Raw genomic sequence first — 26,133 nt, forward strand, 5'->3', positions numbered from 1 at the left:
GCATATCTGATGCAAAATGGTGTCTGAACTTTATTCATGACTGGTTTTAGGATAACCCTCCTGAATTCATCTTTTATCACAGAATGTGCAGTTTGCCAACATGTTGGTTTCCTTTGCAAGGAATGGATGAGGCAGAATTTGAAATAACTTTATAGAGAATCATGAAAGATACTCAGTGACCTAACTGTATTTCACAGGTGGTTTTTTCTCTGGCTCTTCTCAGTTGCAGTGCTAGTTTATATAATGAATTATGTGAATATTTTGAAAATACAACTAATCTTACAAAAAATTGAGGGATTCTGTTATGCTTTATACCATTTAAAAAAAAATGGGATAACAGGTATAAATTATACAACTAGTAAATTAAAATTGAAAATACTTTTTGTAGGAACCAAGACAATCAAGCCAGAATTGCATTTTCTTCCCAGAAGATAGTCACTCCATCAGTTCCCTAGTGAAGTTACTGAAATAAAAAATGAGGTAAACTTGCCACCTCTTAGATGGAATTGATCATTTATAAAATACAATGATTTCAGCAGCAGGGGAAGAAAGTGTTTAGCAATGGCTAAATAGCTTGCAGGAGTGTTACTGAATAAATCAACTCTCTCCAAAAAGAGTGTATTTTGTGCCAGATTTGTTCAAACCGGGTCTAACTAAGATTTTGCAGAATAGCCTATATCCGAATGCCCAAAATACTGTTGAACTGACATGAGTGATAGATTGTTTTTGTGTCATGTGTCAGGGAACTAGAATAAATGTGTTACAGAGGCAGAATGAAAATTAAAGAAGTGGGGGGAAAACTTGCACTGTCCTGTCACTTAAGTCTGTGAGCCCTAGCAAAAACCAAAGAGGAACAACTTACATGAGATAAAACCATACGGATGCAAAGGTGAGTAGTAAAAAAGTGTTTGGAGAAGCGACTAGGAGGCTTCAGCAAACCTCCTCCACCCCCAGCTGCAGAGATTCAATTTGCTTCTGGTGCCAGAGCAGGTGAAAATGATTTGCAGTAAGAGGTGCAGCCTGTGGGGGATCATGAAGGGCTCCTTTCTGTGAGTCTAAAACTTGGCTTGAAGAGAAAACTAATTTTTCAGAAGTTCCCTCTGCTTCTTCTCATTATGTTGTCTCTTTTCCTCTCTTTTCCTTAATCTCATCTATTATTTCCCAAGAATTGGCTGGGCAAAGGCACTGGAGTTGAGTAACTAAGTGCTTATTGGGAGTTTTTCTCACACCTTTTCCTCTCTAGGACATGTTTTGGGGGGCTGTTTTGGTGCCACAGCTGCTATATTTTGAGAGTGAAAATATTCTTTTTTTCCAGAGTGTTTTCCTCACAAACTGCTGGGTTTCGCTGCCGCCTGCCTGACAGCCTCAGCACCAGTTTAGCCTTAAAAGCAAGATGCACATCTCTGGTGCCCCTTTGCTTCAGTTCAGCCCATGAAATGGGGGACCCAGGTGCAGAACAGACCCAGTACAGCTGACCTTTTGGTTGGGACAGCTTTTCAGGCCTCTTACCATGTTCCTTGCAGAGCGCTGAGTCCTTGGGTGTTAAAAGCTGCTGTTGGAGTGGCCTTGTCTGCGTCTCCTGCCTTTTTTTGTGGTCCAAGCTGTGGTGACAAACATCACTGCTGTCACAGCTTTGGGGCTGAGACACCAGAAGTTGGCAGTTGTGGGCAACCATTGGGCAGCGGGGCTGGGCCGGGCTGCCCCGGGGCCTGGTGCCGGCAGAGCACCTTGAGGAGAAGTGGGTGCCTGGGTGGCGGCAGGCCCCGAGGGGGCTGTGCGGGGCGGGCTGGGGGCTTGAAGGCCGGCTGGGCGTTCCCCAGCGGGGGCAGCTCGGGTCACGGGTGGTGTTTGAGGGAAAGCTGAGGCCGCTGTGGGGGCAGCGTTAGGCCTCGTGTTTCTCTGATCACGACCTGGCCTCATGGTTATGTCTCGATGATCCCTTCCCTCAGTTCTTCAGAGCTAACCCTTTGTGCCCCCAGAGGGCCAACCTGTGCAGCTAAAACAATAAAGTGTTGAAATAACATGCGTTGCAGTCTTGTTGCTCACGTCTGGCTATGAAGCAACAAGTTTAACCTGCAGCATTGTTTACTTTTGCCTCTGTTCCTACCTACTCATAGATGAGTTAATTTGTAAAATTCACATTACCTGCAGTCTTCTACCTACACAGATGAATTGTGCTTCTAATATTGGGCAGCTTATCCTGATGCCACCATGTTATTTAAGTAAGGTAACAGATTCAGCCTGTCACTAGACAGACTTGGTTAGGGGAGGGATTATGGAAATTTACTTCCAAATCCCTGTTTTATGCTGTTGGTTGCTTAGGTAAGTGGCATGCTGTTCACTCGTGGAAGTATATTCCATGCACCTTCATTGCTAGTCAGTATGGTTACAAAAGGATGGATCATTTTCATTCCAGTTGCCAAACTTTTGGATGTCTTCACAATTTCCAAATTGCTTACAAGGCAGGGGGGCCATGTACTGGCTGAAAATCTCCTGCAGCTTCAGCTTCATGGAAAGATAGTTTTGATCGAGGAAAGTCTGGCAATGCTTGGATTTGTGGTGGAGGGAAGAGTCACCTGAAAGATAACTGATTAAAACTTATTTTGTTGATTGTCCCATCCCACATGTCATAGGATTTTATAGGTTCCCACAGACATACAGACTGCTGGGTCCCAGTGAACATCAGTTCATAGTCTGCACTAATGTGCATGAAATAAATAAAAATTAGGTCTAGCTGTATCTAAGAGTACCAAGAATTTGGCTGCTATGTTGTTGTTTGTATGGAGGGTTGGAGACATACACTAATTTTCCTCCACAGTCTAGAGGTTCATCTCCTGTGATGTTCAAGGTGTCACTGTTGATCATAAATGGCTTCAGGTTTAACTGTGGGGCACCCAGGCTGCAGCAAAATGCTTCCAGGGAATCACAAACTTCTGTGGGGAAGACTTTAGAGTGAGCACGGAGTTGTTTGTGCTGCAATTTCATCTCCTCATTTGAAGATGTAGGGGGAAAAGTTGCACCAAAGGGTGGTGGTAGGGTTACTGATGCGCGGGTTATTGGATGCTGATGTACAAAGGCACCTACTGAAAGACCATGTGTAAGTAACAGATCTTTTGGTGGTGGTGGTTTTGTTCTGAAGCTCAATTTAAATATAAGTTCTTCCAGAGATTTCTGATCATTGTGCAACTGTTATGTTTGTAATATTTTCTAAATCTGAGTGAAATCAGACACAGGCTACAAGTAGAGCTCTTGATGATCTGTTTTAAAAGTTACATTCATAGACATAAGAATGTACGGATTATCGGTTGACAGCTATTTGCATGATATTGGCATCAGTGCTGAGTTCAGGTTAGGCTCCCCTGCAGTGCTGAATCTACCAGTTATAAAGAGGGCATGGAAAGAGCTTAGCATGCAAGATCAGAAACCGTTTCTATATTGAAGTTCAGCCCCCAAAACATGGCAGAGTGCCTATACATCAGCTGAATGTACTTAATAAAAGACTTACAGTTGGATTTAAGTAATTATACTTTGCATTGTGCTTCTGTAACAAATATTTCAAGGGTTCCCTATTATTGTATATATTAAATGCAACATAAAGCAGCAGTCTAATGTAATTGTGGACTCATGCCATACTAGATAAAAACACAACACTTTGTGTGGCACTGCTTGTTATGTGTAATATCCCTTTACAAAGGAGATATCAGTATGATGTAGTTCACGTGGCCTTCTTTGGTGACATCACTAGAAATGCTTTCTGCGAGTTCTCTGATTTCTTTATCACAGACCAAATATTGTGGGCATCAAAGACATTGGTCTGTTGTGCAGGCAAGCTGGCATGACCATAACTTTTGACTCTCAAAAACAAACACAAAACTCCACTGCGGAGTTAAGAGCCTGGCGACTGTACTTCGGGGCTAGGAGTCAAGTACAGCAGCACTCAAATTCAGCAGCGGATACAAGGAATTTAAACTTCAAGTAGCAAGGTCAGAAAAGGCAAGGCTCTCGGAGGACATGTCTTGGAAATGTCAGTTAACCCACAACATCATGAAAATTATTACAAGGCACAGCTGCTACATTCTACTGTAATTGTACACTGTATTTTGGAAATCTTGGGGGTTTTGTTCAGTCAGACCTGGATACCACGATAACCTAAGCTGTATATTAGGTTTTAAGAAAAATTAAGTTCTGCAATGTGAATTGGATTGACAGTAATTTGAATACAACTGTTACATTTCTTGGTGTAGAGTTGGGAATATCGTGTGTAGACTCATGGGCTCAGGTATTGCCTCTGTAAGATGCACGTAAGCAACTTTTTAATATGAAGGAATGATGCTTTTCTAGACCTTTGGCTGTGCAAATACTATCCCTTAGGAGCTTTCCTGCACTAGCACTTGCTAATACACGTTTGTGTCCTGTGGAATTTTGATATCTTCAATAAAACTGAACTGGTTGATAGATTAAAGCTAGCCAGTAAACTTAAGGCCTGAGAAAAATTTAAGCAGAGAGAATAGAATAAAATTATTCTCCAAAACATTGTAATGTTAACTGTGATTTGGACTGTGTTGAGGTTTAGAACCAAATTGGTACATGCTAAGACCCTTATTGGAGTCTGGACATAAAACTAGCGTACCTGTGAAGATTAGTGGATAAAGCTGTCTGTCCTGATTAAAATCCAGAGCTTGAAGTTTCATACCTAATTCTCATGCTGGTTTACTCAGAACAAACTCCTCCTTCCCCAGGAAACCAAGTTTGAAGTTTATATGAGAAATTAGGGCAAGATAAATGTATCATTGAGTTACATAAACCCACAAGGTGACTTGTAAAGGCCAAGGAAAAATATTTTAGTGAAAAGAAAAGTAATAGGAATCCAGAATCAAATTGCTGATGTGTAAAACTTAATCTAGGATGAGCTTCTTTTACTTGGCAATAGTGAACTTTCCACTTTGTGAATCTCTCATAGGATGCAGAAAAACCCAAATGCATAGAACTGTCTAGGATCTACCCAACAGTGATTTGTACACTTCAGGTTCATATTTAGCTTCTCAGGAATAGTGATTAGCAGCCCTACTGCTATCTGGTATTTTAGATTGCTGCTGGGTGAAGATCAGCTTTCCTCCAAATGTGGGTTTAGTTTTGGATCCGGTATCCCACCATCCCAGGTGTGTTTGAGGTTGTTTGTTTGTTTGTTTGTTGGTTTTTTTTTTGAGAATGCTTATTCTAGTTCTTATATTGTAGGACCAAAGACCTGATCTTGGAAATGGTGGCTGGAAAATATCAGCAGTAGCTTACAGGCAAAAGGCTGGGTAGCATCACAATGCCAGCTAAGAAACGGACAAGAGCTGTCTGCAGCACTCCATTTGCATTTCCAGGAGAGTTTAAAGAGTCAAAATGTGCAGGGAGTTGCAAAGGTACATGGCAGTTTGGTAGCAGGTCCTGTGAAGGAAACGACTTCTCCTTTATGCTAGTTCACTGGGTTTTGGTGAACTTTTCTGGTAAACCTGCTTATAAGTATGGACTCATGGCTGATGTAATGGTGGTGGTACTAGGGGGGTTGTCTGACATTCTTTCTCTCCAGTATAATGCCAGGCATTGAAAATAATTTCAGTTTGCTCTTAAAAATGGTCTTGGTTTTTGTAAAGCCCATTTCATTAAATGACTAGTGAAAGAGGAATGTGTTTTGTTTGCAGCATCTGGCCCTGTTTCTTCCATAGCTCCGGTTTAACCCTAGTGGTATTTCCAGAAAAAGACAGTAGAGGGGGCTCGTGAAATACACATGCTTTCTTATTTCTGCAGTAAAAACCCGAATTTCTTCATTTTTTCTGCTGCTGGGGTGGAGGAGGGTGCTGAAATTGTTTTTCAGGCAGACAGTGCACCGCCACTATAGACTGGAAGCTAAGGAGAATTTTGATAGGATGCCAAGTAAGATCTACTATGGGAAAAATACTAAGGCACCCGAGGAAGTTATCTCTGGGTTATGTTTATTTTTTGGTTTTAATGTATGGAGTATATGTGGAGCATGGTGTGACCTCAGTTCCTTCACTGTGCAGCTTATGGTCCTAGTTTCAACAGTGAGCTTTTTAAAAGGCCTTTGGGTAGCTTTTCATATTTTATAATCTTGGCAAAAATTTCTATTTTCACATAAACCGAAAATACGATAACATACTCTGTACAGAGATAAGATGAAATAGTGGATTTCTCATCATAATGACCCAATATTAAATGTAACATAAATGTAAAAGGGGTTGGAAAGGTGAGTCAACAACGAACAAGAGCCGTATGGGTAAAATAGCCCAGTTAGTCGTATGTATCATTATGCAACTATAATACACATAAGCAATTTCTGTGAGTGAGAAGTTATTTTTTATTTAATCAAATCTTACATATTTTACTATGTTTTAGGGCTGTTTCTTCAATTTTTTTTGTGCTTATTTTGTCAGCATCTTTGCTGTTGATAAGACAAAATACCAGAAAACCAGTCCTGCTGTAGCAAACCAGCAATGTTCTAAATGTTACATATATGACAGCATTTTGTTCTTTTCCATCTATATTTTAAGCATCTAAAAGAAGTGCTTTTAAAGCTACCAGTTACACTGTTCCAGGGCCTGGTCTGTCAGCATGCCTGGGACACTAAAATATCACAGGATTAGCGAGTTACTTGTAAACAGAACAAATATACTATTGACTCAGAACAGTACTGCAAACAGTAGGACATAATACAACATCGATTAAATATGTGCTTAACTGTTCTCATAAAGTTTACTGTGCTGTTGAACAGATTAGAAAGGTGAACAGATTTTTTTTTTTTTTTAACTCATTTCTCTTACTGAGACACATTTGCTATTCAATATGCCACCTTCTGACATGACTTAACTGTTGACAAGAATGACCTTCAATTTGCTGTCAGTGACATCGTATTGAACCTTGGTCAATATTCCCTTGTAGAGACATGGTCATAAGTGGTGTGTAGTGTGTTTAGTTCCACATTTCCCTTCCATAATAGCAATGACATAATAATCATTGCACTATTGGAACTACAGTGGTGGGTTTTTTTTTTCCAGGTAATTGAATTCATATGGATTTTGGCCTCATGTCCTGCAGCAAACCACAAGTACAAGGTGATGAAAAATCCCCTGTAAAGCTAGTGTATGAAAGTGGACCCTTACAGAACAGAGCTTTTGTTGAAAGCATATTACAAATTTTCATTGTTAATGGCATTTAGATAATATCTGAAAACAAAACCTTCCCAGTAAAATAGCCAAACAGGGTGATTTTTTCCATGCAAAGGACTACAGTCCTGTTGGGTATATGCATGTCTGATGCAGAATAATATTTCCTGGGGGCTGTGGGAATGTATCAAAACCTGTAACAAGCCTGTTAATCAAAGTACCTCATTCTGAATACGATTTTTTTCCGAAGTACTTTGTCAGTAAAATATCAGGTAGGTATGAAGCGCCTCCCCCTTATTTCTTCACAGACCAAGTGCTGCAAAGTATAAATGCTATTCACAAATCCTTGACAGAAAGATTGTGTTGTAATAACACATTTTTATTGTAGAATAAATAGGAATGTGTGCATGTAGAAGGGCCCAATCATGCCAAAAATATGCCCATCTCTGGCAGGCCTTGTATAAACCTGAACAGTATGAGGGGCTGTCTGCTGATTTTGGACTTAGACTTGAGCTATGTTATTGATGGCTGTTCCCTTTTTCCTCCTTTAATGGTCCAGGAATTTTATCTGCTGGAGTGTTCATGTGAATGGCTGGTTTTGTGTTTGGGTTTTGTACCCTACTGGCAGAAGAAGGTAACTAGAGGGGTACTGTGAGCAACTGAGGTGGGGGCAGGAGCAGATGTCCCAAACATGTATTGGCTGCTGAAGAAAAGCAACCTCCAACCCCTGTCATGTGTACTCTGCCTTCTCATCACGTAGTGATTTTTCTAGTACATGGGGTTTTTTTTCCATTTTCTTTCAATGTTATCCAGTTCCTCACAGTCCAGGTCCTGTAGATCTAGTACACCTGCTAGTCACAGCCTCACCTGTAATGGTTTTAGTTCTGTAATAACAGGTCCTAAAGGTGCAGTAAATCTTCTTCCACCTTTCCTTAACATGTCAATGTATGACCAGACTACAGGAACTGTGTTATTGGGCCTGACTTGAGACCTGTCTGCTCCTGTGGCTGAGACTGAGCAAAAACCTAGAATTAGGTAGATTTGGGACCTTTTGATATTTCATTCCTCCATGCTGAGTTTTATTCTGTCACTAGTGGCTGGAGATGTGAAGAAGTCCAGAAGTGCAAGCACCGAACTGTAGTTTATATACTGAAATCTGACACAAGGTTTGGTAGAAGGGTGCTGTGCTGCTTTACAGCTCAGCTCAGCCCCAGGTTGCTCTGTGCAGTCACGCAGACAGGACAGATCATCCTTGCATCTCCTGAGCAGTGCCTGGTGCCGAAACCATATGTACAGCTCTTCATTGCTTTTTGCAGCTTTACTGCAAATTAGGTTTATCTTGAAGCTGCAATGAAATTGTTCCATTTGTTCCTCATACTTTGATCTGGTGGCCTATGCTGAAGAGTGAAGTAGCTGGGTTAGGAGGAGGTGTTTCACAGGCAGCAAAAATCCTACAGGAGTTGGCTAAGAAAATTCAGGACTGGAGCAGAGCTGCCAAATCTGACCTGTGATCCTAAATTGTAGGAAACTTCAAGTTCCTAAGACTTCTGAGATCTTAAATATTCATAAGAGGTAGAATAGAACCCATCAAAAACCCATCAAAACCTTTTTTTTTTTTTTTTTTTTTTTTTTTTTTTTTTTTTTAAAAAAAAAAAAAAAAGAAAAAAAAGCAGCAAGCAGTTATTCAGTCATTTCCTGTTGAAAGAAAAGGATTCAACTCAAACCCTGATGCTTAACCCTGTCACTTTTTTCTTCTGTGTCAAACACAGAGGAGTTACACGTTCTCTTGCTTTGGGAATGAGGAAACAAGAAATAAAAGTATATTGTAATAAGTAAATTTCATGTAAGAAAACTGACTATGAAAGGTGGAAGTATTAATGACAAACCATAAACTTTCCCATGTAAAGAAAATTTTCAGCAAAATAAATTGAATTACTTCAGCATTTGTTTCAGCAGCTTTACAAATTGATGTATTCTCACACTAAACTAGGTTTTTTCCTTATGGCAGGTGCTTTATGTGAGGGTTAGTGTCAGCACAAATCTTTCTGTCTTTAGCTGCTGCATGCTACAGATGTTACTTGCAAGACCAGAGATCAGTCTATAGGAGTCTAAAGTCTATAAAGTCTGTTAAATCTAAAGAAGGGGGGGGGGGGAAAGGGGGGAGAGAGGGAGGAAAAAAAACTATAGCTGAAAAGATGAGACTGTGTTCAATTTTGCTATAGATCTTGAGCTGTGTTTGTATCTATGTAATTTTGTTTTAAACTATTACTCTTATTTTTGCTCTTCTTTTTTTTTCCTGACAAATACAGAACACTACTCTGAAGTATGTCTACCACACGGCATCTTATAGAAATCAAACTGGCCAGTCGAGATTTCCATAACAGCAAAATTTAACTTTGGGGTCTGCTATTTTAGGTCCTATCAGAGACTGGAGGACTTGATAAAAAATGCCTCTTCTTGACACTGTACAACTCCAGTTTTAGCTGGGCAGGAGAAATTACCAGTTTAAATGTCTCACCTGAATGTTTCACCTAATTAAATGCCTCCATAACTGAATGGTCATCCTTCTCTACCCCAAATCAATACAATTTATAGGGAGAGCTAAGAAAAAGGAATCTAAGAATCTAAGAAAAAGGATATCTGTAATAAGAAGGAAAAAATCCCTTCAATCTGCTTTCCATGAAAATGAAAAAGAACCCCAAACCATAAGCCCAACTCTTGCCAAATTTACACTTACTGGAAGCAACTGAGTGGTTGGACAAGCTGGAGCTGGATTAATGAGCAGAGTACAAGTGGGCTTTTTGGCACAGAGGTCCATACTGCATGGAGCATTTGCATGAATCACTGGGTGAAATGTCTCCTTCAGCCCTTGACATAAGTCTTTCATGTTAAGGTACTTTCAGTTAAGTGGCTCATTAATGATGCATCTTTTGCATCATCAAATTCCCTCAGGAGTTGTCTCAAATTTCCCCTCATCTTTGCTGGCTTATGTACAGCACTATCCTTCTAAGTCCTTGGCATCTGTCCCCTGTAAGTAATTATGTAGATATTAATCTCCATGTATCTGAATAGCTCATTTCCCAGATTAACATGAGGGCTGTTTCCATTGTTATTAATAAAGCACCTAGATTTATCAAACAACTCTGCAAGAAACAAGCACATAAACTTCAATGTGTAAATAATACACTAATATTCTGTCTGGTCTACAATCAGATGTTGGAATGCAAATTTTTTTTTTTTTTTTTTTTTTTTTTTTTTTTTGTGAAGACAGCAAATGTTACATGTTTTCCACTATGTAAAAGGCCTTAGTTAACATTAATCAAAATTTCTTATCAGCTGCAAAACACACTTCTAGATGAGCATCTTCAGGGCAGTCCAAAGCCAAATGGGTGACAGGCTTCTAATAGATATCTCATGAAACCCTGTTCTGCCGGCACTTGTCTTTGTTAAAGCTGAACTGTAGTCCATGTTCTCATCCTGCGACACAGGGTGTGATATGTGTGGGCTGGTCTTAGAAACCATGACTCCTTCATGCTAGAGGAAAAACAGGAGCATGAAAGCAATGCAAATACGCAACACATGCAGGTCTTTTTCCCACAGATCCCTGAACTCCGAGGGTTTCTTGCAAGACTGTGAAAAGCTCACTCAAAAGAAGCATGTGGTCAAAAACTCACAGAGCTTCCCTTAGAAGTTTGATGTCCCGGTGGCTATACCCACTCCATTTGAGGAAATATGCATTTCCAGTGGTATCTGCTCTTATTAAGCTAAAAATTGGACCCCATATTAATACAGCTAGAAGTCAGCAGTGAGACTGCTTCACAAGCAACTAGTTGTGCACCTAGGGCTGAAAATATATAATCCATAAACAAATTCAAACTGTATATATATAGATGTGAAGTTCCAATAGATTCTATTGATAATTTTCTAAGCAATGGTTTCATCTTACTTTCCATGCAGCAGAGAGTTATCTGCGTTAACAAAATGTGAACTGGATGTATTTAAAATCTGCATCCCCGTTAGAGTATAACAATATGGTTCTCATGAGTGTAGACCTCCATGTGTTTGGGAAGGTGGGGCAGTCAGTAGTAGAGTAACAACAGTCTAGACTGTTTGGTTGCTCATCCTTGCATCAGTCCCTAGAAGAGCACATCCTCTTGAATTCCATTTCCAAATATTTTAAAAGCAAGAGGATAATCAACGATGCATTTTTCAAGAGCAAATTCTGCTTGATAAGCTGGATCTGCCTTCTCTAATGAAATGGCAAGTTACAAGTTTGAGGGGAGAGCAACAGACACAAACTACCTTGCTGTTCAGAAAGGCTTTTGACAGGATCCATCACAGCATTCTCATTTAGAAGCTGTGGAAGATATGGGCTTGAGGAACAGCCAGATGGGCTGAAAGTTGCCTGAGCTGCCAGACTCAAAGGATAGTGATGATGGGGCAGATGTCCTACTAGCAACTGGTTAAGAGTAAAGTGCCCCAGGGGTTTATTTTTGGGGCTGATATCATTCAGTGTCTTCAACAACAACCTGGATGATGAAACAAATTAACCCCATGGCAATTATTAGGTTGCCCTTTATACATGTGTAATGTTTCATACCAGAACCTGTGAGGCTGCTGTATTTTCTAGACTTCAGGTTTTTGCTACTGCTGGATTTTGCAACACATGATCTTTTGTAGAGCTGCTGAAATCTTTTAAATAAGCTAAGTTTACTTGCCAGTATTAGAATCAGAAAGATTTACTGGTAAATTAATGTGTGGGAGGTTACATAAATAGCTTAAAACCATATGAACAAGTGAAGCAGTCCAGTGACAAGAGCGATTCAATTATTATTTTAGTAAATCTTATAAATTAGAGTTGCTGGAGAAGTTTAGTGCCTTCATTCAATATAAAAATTATATTACAATGTCATTCTCTTGCCAAACAATGGTGCTTCGAAATATGTCCGCTTCCCTATTTTGGTATAATTTTCCAGAATAGCAGCTTAATTCATTATTTATGCTGAGAGGTTTTTGCTTATACAACACCTTCAAAATACAAGCTGGAGGACTAAAATCTATTAAAAGATGTGATTTTTTTTTTTTCTGATATAATGTCTTAAATTCTGAGCTAATTATGTGGCTGGAAATATGCTGTGATCTCACAAAAAAAAATTTCTAGATAAAAGGACAAAAATAGTAGCTTAATTTTGGTGGTCTCTGAGGAGGGAAAAAGTCAGCTAAAGTTTCCAGTACAGAGTTTCAAGCTTTTGTGGTATTAATTAAAAGTATGTTTTGGGACTGTTACCTGTTGAGGGGCTTAGAACTTGTAGTGTCTAATAAATTGCTTTAAAAATAAATAACTTCAATTACGTGTCATGGATGCTGGTTCTCACATACAGGTTTGTGTTCTCATGATGTTTGCTTTGTAAGAATGTAATATAAGAAGGGCAATACTGAGAAACAATATACTCTCCCAGCTTCCAGTAATTTTCAACTCAAGGAACCTCCTAAGCCCCATTTATTTTCTGAGTGCTCAGAAGGTTGGTGAACTTTTCTTCCATGTTTGTGTGCATCTCCCCACTGGCTGCATGTGAACTGTTCGCATCCAGGACATCTTGTGGCAAGGAATTATATGGTTTAACTTAAGTATTGTATGAAAAAAATATGTTCTCATGTGTGTTGAACCTTCCACCTGCTAATGACATTTGATAGCCCCCAGGTCTTGTGCTGGACGAGGAAGGCAGTAGCTGGCTCCTATTCAGCCTCTCCTTGCTACTCATGATTTTACACATCTATTTATATATCTATTTTACATATCTATTTACAATATCTATTGCTCTCCTGTATCATCTTTTCTAGATGAGAAAGTCCTGGTTTATGCAGTCATCCTTTGTATGGAGGAACTGGCTCTTCAGACCACTGGTCATTCTTGTCCCTCCCCAAACTTTTTCCAGTATCAATCAATCTTGTTGAGGATGTGTGGGAAGGACCAGATCTGCAAATTTAATCCAAGCTCTGGACAAAATGTGGATTTAGACAGCAGCATGATGATGTTCTCTGCTTTTTTAAGAATGTTGAATGATTTCTGGGTTTTGATGACTGTGCACTGAGCTGATGTGTTTGTTAAATATCCTGTCTAATCCTAAAATCTTGCTCTTGAATTGAAATAGGCAGGATGTTCCCCATCATTGTATCGGTGAAGTTACGGCTGGTTTTCCACTTATGTCACTTTACATCAGAGCTGATCTGTCATTGTAACACTCTTATTCAGTCCTGTAGGTCTCCTGCAGTTCTTAACAACCTGCTCTACTCTTTACAAACTTGAATAACATAATTACCAGACTTTGTGAGACATTATTGATCCCTTTTTCCATGTTGTTTGTGAATACCTTTTCACACATACTGCAGTGTGACTGGTGGTTACATTCAAGCAGCCAAATGCATTGTTTATTTTGCAGTAGAAAAACTGTAATTGCTGAAAAATGGTGGAACTGATTCTGATTTAAACATGGGGCTGTGTTTCAAGTGTGTTTGCTGGGTCATTACTGTTGATTTTGGACCTTACAGCCGTTGCCTCAGGTTCACTCTGCTACCCACAGCAGCAAGTCTGGGGCTGCTGATGCAGGATCCCCTCAGATAGGCTGCAGTTTGTTTTCCTGCTCATAAGCTCAAGTCCAGGCAGCGCATACACAGGGAGTCTGTCTCTGCTTCTTGGCAGAGAGCTGCTGACCACTGGCTTCTGCTTTCTTTGGATTTTACTAATTCTTCTACTTCAGCCTCCATGGTTTTTAATCAGTTCTGAATGAATTCCCGTGGACCTGCTTGGGTAAGCTTCTGGTCAGTGTTTGGCATGTTTCTACCAGCATCTTCCCAGCCAGTGTGGATCTGGCTTACTTTTATCACTTCAGGCTTATGTATGATTAAGCAAAATTTCATTGAAATTTCCTGTATAATTATGCTTAGAAACAGTATTCTGTGGAATAAGAAATTGTTTCCTGTTAATATTTTCTATGTGAAATACACAGACATCTTACAGAAACCCAACTTAACTGATACAAGTTCATTTAAAAAACCTCATCTAATGCCTTCAATTTAATTGGAAGAATAACAGTCATTAATAAAAACACAAATTGGAAATAAGTTTGATTCTGTATTGATATTTGTAAGGTAGAAAGCTGTGAAGTTTGGCAAAAGTCTTTCCAGCCAGATATATCATCCCTAGCAATGACCAGTAGTGGGTTTTCAAGGAAGAACCTAAAGAAATAGCCGTTCTCCTGCTATTGTTCATCATGAGCAGAGGCAGTCTTGCAGCGTTTGTCTGACTGACATCCCCTAGGCAGAGAAATGCACACACATGCGAAAACTCTGTGCGGCAGTTAGTCAGGGTCGGGGCTGGCTCCAGGGTGCCTTGGGCTGAGCTGGCTGTACTGCCCATGTGCTGCGCAGCTGGCCCTTCCCACGTGCAGGAGTTGGCACCCAGAGCCGATGCATCCTGAATGCCCTGGGTTTGCTCTGCATGCCTCGGCCATCTGTGCAGCACGTGGGCCGCAGATGTTGTGTTGCTGGTCAGTGCCGGGCTTGCACTGTGCACGTTTGCTCTGGGGACAGCTATGCAGCGGGCTGCTCTGGGGATGCTGCCGATCACCTTGGCCATCTGAATGTTTCAAGCCCGCAACCTAGATATGGACAAAACAACCTTTGGGAAAGATGATGCGACCCTGGATAATGCAGCATACACTTAGCAATAAAGAGCGTTTAAATAGGTCACGTTTCTGGTGCATCTCAAAGTTTGGGACTAATCTCTCTCCCATTGAAGCCAGGGGAAAAAAAAAAAAAAATCACACTTGTTTCTACCGAAGCAGTCACTGGGATCCCTTTCCTCTTTCACCAAAAATCCTACTGCTCGTACGTGTGAGAGAAATCAGACAACAGGGAAGGGCAACATGCAGTGAAATCAGCACCTGCTTAAATCATGGCAGTCCCATCAGTGGCTTGTCTGGAGTCAAGACTTTGGCCATGGATTTTCATTCTTCCAATGCTGAATTTCCATTCTGCTGACAGTGAAGAGGAACCTCTAAAATCATTGAATTCACCAGCTCTAGGAGTAGGTTCAGCTAATTTCTTTGCTGCAATTCCTCTTTGTCTTGGGTAGTTCCTCTACTGTTAAGAAAAATTAGCCTTGATGCATCTAACTCACAAGGGTTCCACAAGTCTTGCAAACATCTCTGAGGTACTCACAGCTGCTCAAGTGCTTTTGATTGACAATACCACTTTCATGTAATTCTTCCCTGTTTCCTTTTGTATTGTTTTCAATTACAGTAATTTCAACAGAGCTGTCTACAGTCAGAAACTATGGAAATTGAATACAGAAAGATGTAATATTTCAAGGAAGAGTAAGTATAGCAGTGTCATTTTTTTCCTAGAGAAAGGATATAGATTCTCAAGACCAGCTCTGTATTCTCAGTTTAGCTGGCAGACAGGAAATGTTTTTTCTTTCTTTAGGTCCCAAGGGATGTTTCTTTGTTAGAAAGCCAAACCTCCATTTCCTTTATTTCTTGTAACCGATAGCAAACCTGGTGAACATAGAGTAGACTTGGCACCAAATGCATGAACTTGTAGCCTATTTCTTTTACAAACCAATTTCGTTTGAACATTGGAAGTCTGCCTTTGTTTTCTGCTAGATAACTTGGTAGGCAACTAATTGATTTTCTGTGGCCAGATGCTGGAGCCTACCCTGATGTTAATGAGACTTCACTTACACAAACAGTCTCAATGAGGTTAACAGCAACACGTGTGTGCATGGAAGTCCCTGATGCAGCTGTTTTATGCTGAGAATCGTTAACAGGGTCTTGGTCTCAATCCCCACTTTGACCTGCAACAAATACCACTTTCTTCCCCAGGATTCTGTGCATGCACTGAATATGGCTGGTCTGTGTAATGCACACATAGAGGTACCCCAGCTAGCTTTGGTAACAAAAACAATAGCTATGTACAGCCACAGACCTGATTTTAAGAGGGCTAATTGCAGTTCGGGTGGCAGAGCATGCTGTCCACATTGCTGTGCAACTAACCCATGGACTCACATCCTGTTAAATGGCAGGATGGAAATTTCAAGGGTATTTTGGAACAAATCAGTCTTTGTGGTTCAGATCAGATTGTGATTCAGATGATTTTGATCAGTGATCAAAAAGCTGTGACCACGGCCAAGTGGTTAGGTTGAGTAAGTCAGGTATCTAGGATGCCGAGTAAGTGCAGCATGATGATTTGGAGCTAGTACTACGTAGCTGAGAGGGTTGGCGAAGTACTGCAAGGATATGCAGAAGCACCATCTTAAACAGCTCAAAACTGAGACACGAAGAAAACAGCACTGGCTGTTACTGGCACCTAGCTGGCAGCTGGAGGACTGGAGGAGCAGAAGCATCATACGGCTGAAGCTGACCTCACGTTCATGGATGCAAAGCTCTAAGCATCAATGATGTCTTTTTATTTTTCTGTATAGATATTAGGAACCTTGGTTGCTGGAGTCTGCTATCTCTGCAAACTAGCCTCAGACAGCATCTGCAACATAATCTCTTCGCTGTCTTTGTATTGTCAGTGCATGATTTTTCTTGGTTTACTTCAGATCATACCCATGTGCTTTAAAGGATTTCTGCCTAATGACTTTCCATGATTCTGAAGTCCAGTGTGAAGTTTCTCAGCCTTGAGGATCTCCTTTGCAGAACTGCTAAGATTATTTTCATTTACAATGAAATGAGAGGTAAAGTTTAGCCTCCCATTTTGTTTGGTTTTGTGCCCACACCTCTGACTGCTTCTGCAGAGGTTTGTCTGACTACGCAGTTGTAGAGACCAGACAGAGACAGGGAAGGCTTTGGCTATTTGATTGTCACCCAGCTGGCAATACTAGTGTTTAAGCTGGGTTTTGGGGGTTTTCTAGCTGATAAGTAGGTTTATATGTTTGAGTTTGATTATTCTAGGCTGACTGTTGTGTTTAATTATGGTTTAAGTGTTACTTGAACAACCAGTTGCTTACTTTCACCACATGCAGATGTTCATGCTTTATTGGTGAATTAGCTACATACTTCTTGTTTAAAAGTTCAAAAATATTTCCTCATGCTGCTTGTCCTTGGTACATGAAGCACTAGGAGAATGGCAAATTTAGGAAGCTCCTTATAACAAGAATACAAATAAAAATTAAGAACTCATAAAGAACCAAATTATAGGCTTGAATTGTCATAGTTGGATATCTTAATTAAAAAATATTTGTTTTGCTTGCAAACAGCATGCAGAAACATTTTAAAAGATTATCTGTGAAGACAGTATTTTCAGAAAACAGTATGAGGTTTTCTTAGAGGAAACTATAGCAGTGAAGGAGCATAGGAAGAATAAAAGAAAACATGCAAGAAGTGGGTCTATTATGTTGTCTGACTTGAATTGTTTACTTATTCTGAGGTTAAATTTGATCTTGATAGTCAGTTCTGCAATGAAGTAATTTGCTGTAGCACTCTGTTGCACTGCCATTCAAAGAAGGCAATGAGGCTTTTTGACTGGTGTGGTCCAGCTTTTATAAAACGGGAGGTTAAAATTGTAACTTTATTCAAGCCATCAGTAAATTTCAACTGTCTTAGCTGTCAAGAAAAATAATATAAATTTTAATAAAATTGATAAAAATAGTTTAATGGCATGAGATGAGTAGTCAGGCTCTGAAAACATGTAAAAAACTACTGGTCAGTTTTCTTGTAAATACTTGATATGAAATTAACCACTGTTAATAATTTAATAATCAGTCTAACCTGGATAAAATGCAGTTGTCAGCACCTACTGATTTTGTCTAATGCTGAGACACCAAGGTTCTTTTAGGTTGTGTTCCCAACAAGAATTTATTTTGTCCATTTGTCTCCAACTGCACATTGTTTGTAAAATCATAATAGCAGGATGTGGTTAGAACATCATACATGATATTACAGCTCTTAACACAAGGCTTTTCCAGGAAGGGATGTTGGAGACTTGTCTGATACAATGCTTGCAACCATCCCCGAGAAAAAATATTGACATCTTATCAGGCTGGATGTCTGCAGTTAGCTTACCAGCTACAAGAGAGGAGCAGTGAGGCTGTATGTATTGGTGGTCTTCAGAACTATTTTCACTCATCTTCAGCAGAGTCCCTTAACCCTTACTGGAAAGTTATATAATAAGGTGCTTTTGTTTCACTAAAACAAATAACAAACAAAAAAGCCTCAACTAAACACCTCATCAGTCTATCATTAACTTATTTGAAGCAAAGCAACAGAACTGTATTATTGTGATGGAAACATGGACCGTTATCTTGTTGCTGCCACACAAAGCAGATGTCACCTATTTGCAAGGTAATTCTTCCTACATGTTGATAGCTGGCTTTGACACTGAATTATTTTTACATGAGATCCACTTAAAATTCAATCCACTTTTAAAATTTCCTCCTAATTAGTCTTCTATAGACATTATGTAGGTCAGTAGTCCCTCAAGATAGAGATGACCTGCTGCAGGAAGGATGAATAGGATAATGGGCCTCACAAATCTGTGTTACTCTCCAGAGGGTTGGTTCTCTTTCTTTCTTATTCCTTTAAAAAAAAAAAAAAAAAAAGGTTTGGTCCAAAGCAACCTTGAAAAACATAAAGTAAATGCAATCAGGTCAGGCATCTGAATCTGTGAATAAACTAAAATCAGGTCCCAGAAATTATCTGGGATTCATATGGCAGGTCTGTATCTCGTGGGTATCTTCTGAATAGAAATACTGCTCGAAAGATTTCCAACTAGTATTGCCCACGGAAGAGGGTAAAACAGAGTTCATTGGGCATGGTGCTGAAAACAGATAATCTCAGATGTGTCAACTTGTAATTGGGGCAGAGGGGGGGCTTGATGATGCAGTGACACTTTTCTGAACTGGGGCTCAGTTGCTGGTGATTTGGGAAGCATTGCCATCGTGTTAGAGCTTTGTGAGAAGCTTTCTTTTCTTAGGCTTAGTCTATTGTATAGGACTGAGATCTAAGAAAATGAAATGACAGACAAAGCATCCCATGGCTTCACTTCAGCTGAGTTTTACTTTGTTACAAAAAATCTTCTAAGTGATGAAACATCACAGTACCACATTGGAAATAACCGATTGGTTGCTGTAGACACAAGATGGACCTCAGTGCTTTCTGCATTCACCCAAGAACCATACTGAACTTGTGGAATCCGTATCCTGTGAGAAATCAGTCCTCATTCAAGCAGTGTTTGGGCAATGTCTGGCATGCAGGAGAGCTGATAGGGCTGACAGGAGCATGACCAAAGTATACAGCTTGTGCTTATCATGAAGCAGAACTTTCCTTCTGTACAATAATACCCCAGTTGATGCTGCTCTGCTGATGTACGGAGGTTCGCTGTTTCCTCTTCATTATGCGGTCACTCTGTCTGGCAGGCAGAGGCAAGGTCCTGGGCTATGCGGACCTCACCAGGGCCACCATGGCCATCCTTGAGGCTGCCTCCTGCGTAGCACAGGAAGAGGAGCTCAAGGAAAAGCAATGTGTTTTCTATCCACTTGACCCAGATACTGTTGGGAAGAAAAAAAATCTCTGAGGTTTTACTATACAGACTGGTGTTTTGATTTCCGTAGAGAGCAGTGGTGAGCCAGAGGCAGCTGTTTCAGTGGGTGAAATACAAGTAACAGTTACCAATAGCAACGGGTCTCTTCTTGTTGATGAAGAAGCTCTTTTCCTGGTTCTGATGACCCACTGTAATATATACATCTCCAATCTGATATTTCCCCTTTCATCAGATGAACTGTAGCTTTCAATAGCTACTTAAGATCCTGTGGTTGAAATAGGATCCAGAGGTGTGTGTGTGTTTATACTTACCCGTTGCCATAGTCAAAACTCTGTGGTTTGTTGGTCCAATTTAGTATAAATCACCACTTTAATGCTCAGTGATACATCATAGTGAGACATCAGCCTTTGGAAGGGTCTTTGAGGCTGTTATGATGCAGTGATGAGGCCAAAAATGCTTGCTGCTCTGAATATGGATCATTATCAGGGTGAACTGACCTACTACTGTGTTCTACTAATCTTTGCAATCTATAACATCCTTTTACCAATCTTTGTTTAAACTGCAGGCCTTGAAGCTACATCCTTCTCAGCTGCTGTACCAGACTCTTACGTAAACTTAACACAAATGCTTGTGCTGCATCTTCAGAGCTGTTAATTGGTGCCATGGGTTGGTCCTTGTATTTTGCAAGAAGATCATGGTGTATCATGTGCTTGCTGATTCAGTATGGGAGGGGGGGGGTGGTGAAAAACTCGTTTGCTTCTTTTGAAGATTTTACATTTCTGCCCCATGTGCTCTTTTTCTTCTGCTGTAACAGTTGGGTTTCCAAACAGACATTGTGGAGCCTGGTTCATCCAACAACTTTTAATGAGAGTTTCTAAGTGTTTCAGGCAGAAAGGCTTCTAGGAATGCTCCTAGGAAAACAAGAAACTTAACCCACTTTTGATATATAGAATCAGTTCATTATTTCCAGAGGTGCTACAGCTTCTCAGAGAACTTCTGTGTGTTTTTCTGTTTAGGAACTAATTCAAGTTTAGCTACATCCATCACTAAAACTGTCAATCGTGTCTCTATCGTCATGATGTCTAAAGCTGTGCATGAAGATCCCACGTAATAAGTTATTCCTGTCGCTTGAGTACAAGGCAAAGTGTGTAAGTGAGAGAGAGAAGAAAAATAGATGAAGTCCGGGAAAAGAAAATTGAGTTGTTTCTGTAAAGTCTGCGGAGGTGATGAATGCTGTTGATGTACTATGCAAACAGCAAAACAAGTGGTTTGGCAGCTGCTGCGAAGCAATTTACCTTGCTGACCAATATCACCTCGGTTGCATTTCTGTGCTGCTTTTACGGCTTGCACACTCCTGCGGTTCCTAGTCTCTAGCTCTGTCTATGGTTTGGCCAGGGCTGTTTTGTTTCTGTCGGTGCTTAAAAAAATGGCGTTGCACAACTACTTGTCACTGAAGGTAATAGCAGCTCCATCATAGCTTTCACATCCTCTGTGGGAATGCATAACCTCCTGCCCGTTCCTGTGGAGTGTGCATGATGGTAGCAACAAGGCTCTGAGATCCCCTGCGATTCTCCCAACCTGTTCTAGTTGGGGTGGGTGTCGATTAGATATGTTAGACAAGCACTGAAAAGATGTTGTTGTTAGCCTGGACTTTAGGACACAGAACAAGTCAGAGCCCTCAGTCTGATCCAGATCTCACTGAAGACACCTAAAACACTGATGTGGTCCCATCTGCCAGGGGTGAGGCCACAGCTTCTGGCTGCACTGCATACTCTGGCATAAAACTACTAAAAGCTATGAATAGCAAGGCCGAACCCTAGCTCTGCTGGAGCTAGACCCAGTTTGTAGCACAAAATCTGCAACACAACACTCAGAACTTGACCGATCACATCCCGGCTGCAGACACTGCTCTGAGGTCCCATTAGAAAAGGTGGCAGGCTGCTCTAACCCTGACCTTCAGCCCCAGAGGATGGGATAGCCCAGCTGAGGCTGTAGCAGCGAAGCATCCACAAGGTGAAAACGCCAGTCCTGCTCAAATCCCCGTAGCAACAAAAAGATTCACATGCACTGTAAGAAAACAAGCAAGGGAAGAAATATCATCAATTTCCCCCTGTCCCTGCCTGCAGCAATAATGCTGTTTGCAGCCTGGATTGTGGCACTGTGGAGCCTGAGCCGGGGCTGCTGGTGCTCCTGGACCTGCTGGTGCTACTCCAAGCAGGCCTAGCTGCTGAGGCTCTGCTGCTAAGTCCAAGCAGGCCCTTGGAATACCCCCATGGGTAGAGATGGCTGCATCTCAGCCCCTAATGCCCTTTTGTCACAGCCAGGGGCAGCTCCAGCCTCTCTCGGTCAAGAGTAGCCTAAGTCTAACCAGTGGCCTGTGGTGATGAGTTACTGATACTCAGCTATCCCTGTTCTGTGGGCATTGGAGGCTTCAGGGGACTGGTGTGAGTGGTGATTAGTCACCTGGGTTGCCCAAATGACTGTGAGTCAGGTGAGAACAGCTGTATTTCATCTGAAAGACCATCCCTTATCTGATGAGGAGAGCAGGAGAAAACGATTAGGTAAAAATTGTTGGGTATGAGGGTGCTGTTAAAATGAATGGAAGCAACAACCTTTTAAGCCAAGGTTAAGAGGGGGAAACTATAGTTAAATCTTTCTCAATAACAACTATTTTGCGTTTCAGTTGGTAAGTCCTAGGTGTCTTTCAGACTAATTATTTCAAAATATGCTTGTTCACAGCTGCAGGCTAGCTGTGTAATGACAGCTATGAAATACTCAGAATTCAACAAATCTAGTCTTTTAAGCCTACAAAACCACATAGTCCACAAAAATGCTTGATAGGAACCAATTAATTAATTCTAATATTAAATTGGAAAGGAGTTTCCTGATTTACAGCAAAGAGCTCATCGTCTTCAATCTACTAAGCCTCTCCAAATGTTACGCACCTCTTTAAATTTTACGGTGAAGAACAGGAGTGAATCTGGATATTGTAGCTTGAAAAACCTCCCTCTCTTCTTTATCTTTGTCTCCTCAGTATCTTCTTCTGACATCATGGATTGTATTTAAGCGAGTGTCATACCCTGTCCGCAATGCAAAAGAGTTTGTGGTGTCTGGTTTTCCACTCAACGGCTCACTTTTTTCCTGTATCTCTTTGAAATCTTACGCAGTTTTCTGCTTTTGGGAAATGCTCTAATTTGGTGCTGCAAATGTGCAATAAGCTGTTTCAAAAGGGTACACTTTGAACTGTTTCCCCTTGCAATAACTTGAAAATAGTTGTCTTAAATACTTCTTATTTCCTGAGACCTGTTTTCTTCCTCTTGCTTTTTTCTGGGTGAGGAAGTATTTGTAAAACCACCACTTCAATTCTGTCTTTCCGTATTGTAGTGATACAAGAAATGGGCTGCACTAATGTCACAAAGTATCTCTTAGGAATTATTAGTACCTTGGTCCTGTTATCACAGCTGTAAATACCAGTCAAATTCTGGCGGAGGTGAATTTCTTCCCGAAAGTGCAATGTGGTAAGTTGTTAAAACTGTCAGTGATTCAGAACAAGCTCTTCACTGTAAGCAAGTGTGACTGGAAGGATACTCGTGCGATTAGAACAAGCAGCTTGGGAAAACACCTTTTGAAATTGTTCCTCAAAGGTGCCTCACTGTATGCTCCCTTCTCGGGAAGAAGGAAATCAGTAATTCCATGGGAATGTTAGACTGCCCATCTGCACACAACCCCACACTTCGCTGCACCCCTATGCTTCTCTTCTTCCTAACAAACCCAACTTGCGCTGCACTTCAGAGCTCAGTATACTTTGCAAGAGGAAATCATAAGCTTTGATAGCAGGCTCGGAGTTGGCTTTAGCAGAGAAGGGCAGGGAGGTGAACTGTGGTATTTGCCTACGAGATGAGCTGGCTGCTGTGAGGGTGGGCTGAGCTGCTAATCCTTCCCTCGTGCTTGTACAGGCCTATGCTGAGATGCCTTTGGGCTGGCTTTGAGGGAGGACTGATTCACTGAAAACATCTGCTCCCATGTTCTTGCTTTCCAAGCAACCATACCTTGTAGTGTGTCCCATGTTCAGAAATTTAGATAAGGAAGAAGGAAAGAAAGGTTAAACAGGCAGCGTTATGGTGAACTGGAGAATCAAAGAATAACCTTCCCAGAGTCACAGCTGCATGTGGTGCTGGGGACACAGTTTTTTGTAATGATGTATTTTTAGCATAGCTTCACAGCATCCCCTGCTCAGTACTTCTGTTATGGAAGCTGCTCACCCCACCTCCCTGCTTCTTTCACTGTGCCCTCTCTGCACCAATCTTGGCAAGTGCCTAGGTCATTTTGGAAACATCTGCTCATCTCTGACATGGTGTTGGCTTTGCTAATCTACAAAGGGATTCACTACTTCAACAGGAGCATTTGTATATTTTTTATATGGGTAGAAATACTTGGCAGGGGGGAACTAAACCAAACTCTGAAAGTATTGGAAGGGCAGCTTCTACCATGTGTGCTTGACCGCTCACACGCACACACGAAGCTAGGCGCTGAAGCATCAGGAAGGAAAAACAGCTGAGGGTTACCTGTAATTCTGTACATCTGTCCGTCTCATTCTCAGATCTTTTCAAGCCAAGATTATAAATTGTCTTGAAAACGTGGTAGTAGTGTGAATCCACTAAAATGTCAGCAAGTGCGGAGTGAAAGATATCTGCCACAGTATACCTCCTGACAACATGCTGCGCAGCTCTCGTGTTTGCAGGGCACAAGAGGGAAGCCAAGTGCAAATCCAAACCTGAGGCGAGAACAATTCCCCAACTCAGGGTACAGCAGGATACTCTATTGCCTGGGCCACCCCTGCACAAGAACACTTGTCCTACCTGTTAAGCAAGAGCTCAGGTGTGAAGGGAGGCAGCACCCGCCGCTTTCCCCACAGCAGCAGCTCCTGCCTCCTACTTTAGGGGCAGCAGTAAGAGAACGCCCTTCTGTCCAAGACCTCTGCTTGCTTTTCCTCTCAGCCCTGTCCTTCATCTTTTACATGTTGAGAAGGCCACTGTTGTCCTTTATCTGACTCATCCCTTCATCCTAAGGAGGTTGGGGTGGGGTAGATTGGCCTTTGTAGAAGGGGTGGGTAGGGGACTTGTGGAGGCCTGCTGGTGTAGTTATCAAATGATGGTAAAAGCAAGGGATGGGAAGGCAACTTTCCTCCTCTCTTGCACTTTTAACCTCAGAGTCTCTTCCTCACCTGCTCTGCATCCTCCAGGACACATTCTGCTGATGTGGAAGCAAAATCAAACCTCACCCTGGGGCTGAGATGCCTTGAGAGCTGAAGCCTCCCTTGCCTGCCAAGAACATGGTCCCACGTAATATCCTCTGTTTGGGATGTGACTCTGCATGGACATAGGTATTTCCCTGTGTTCTGGAAAGTTTTAAACACTGGGAATATAGTATTGCATAAGAAAAAGAGCTGGGAGAGACCTCCAGTGGTCAGTAAGTCCAGTATCTTGCCCAAAGAACAATTGGACCTAAGCCATTCCTGTGAGGTTCTTACATCATCTGAGTTGCAACCTTTCTGGACACCCTCCCTGTATTTACCTCTCCATTAAAAACCCTCTGTTAACCTCTCTGTTACTTCCTACCCTATCCATTTCAGACCCAGGGAAGGGGTGATCTGTTCCCTTGTGGTCTGCAGTGGCTTTTTATCAGTTTGAAGATGGTTATTGTGTGTCTCCTCTGTCTACTCCTTCTCCAAATACCCTAGAATGGATGAGTCTGGTTATTCCAGATGGATGTTTCTTGAGCGACTCCCTGGACCTGGTTCAGCTGGTTCTTACATTCCCTGAAGGGTGTTGTGCACTAGAGGATTCTGTGCTCTGTCAGAAACCTCCCTGTCACACCATGGAAGTATATGGTAGAATATAACCTTTCCTAGCTGGAAGTTAAGCTGTTCTGCTCAGGAGAGAAGAGAGAAAAGGGCTATTTTGTTGATGGTGGTTTTGTGTTTTGTTTTGTTTTGTTTTGTTTTGTTTTTTACAGAAGATAGGAAAAAGATTTGAGAGAGAAGGGAGACAGATTATTGTCATTTTTATTTAAGACAGCTTCACATAAAATCTTATTCCTCTTCCTGAGGAATGGATGCATCCACGATGGCATCAATCCACCTTCAAGAGTGTGGAGGTATTGGTAAATAAGAGTCAGGTGCTGCAATGGCTCTGTGTTGTTGGCAGGATGTCTCCTTAAGGTTCTTAAAGAGGGGATGCTCCTGTCCTTGACATGATCTAAGCCTTTCTTCTCCCCAAAGCCCAGGGCTGGCTTAATGTTTGCTGACAATTGTGAAAGGAATTAGTTTTTCTTGTACATTATGCATAGGCTGTAACTGGTGCTGCTGTTTGTTATGCAGTTGAACTCTTCCCTAGCTGCAAAACTCTTCTTCCCACACAAAAAT

This window comes from Athene cunicularia, assembly GCF_003259725.1.
Source record: "Athene cunicularia isolate RWA chromosome 6 unlocalized genomic scaffold, athCun1 chr6_part2, whole genome shotgun sequence".
Classification (NCBI taxonomy): Eukaryota; Metazoa; Chordata; class Aves; order Strigiformes; family Strigidae; genus Athene; species Athene cunicularia.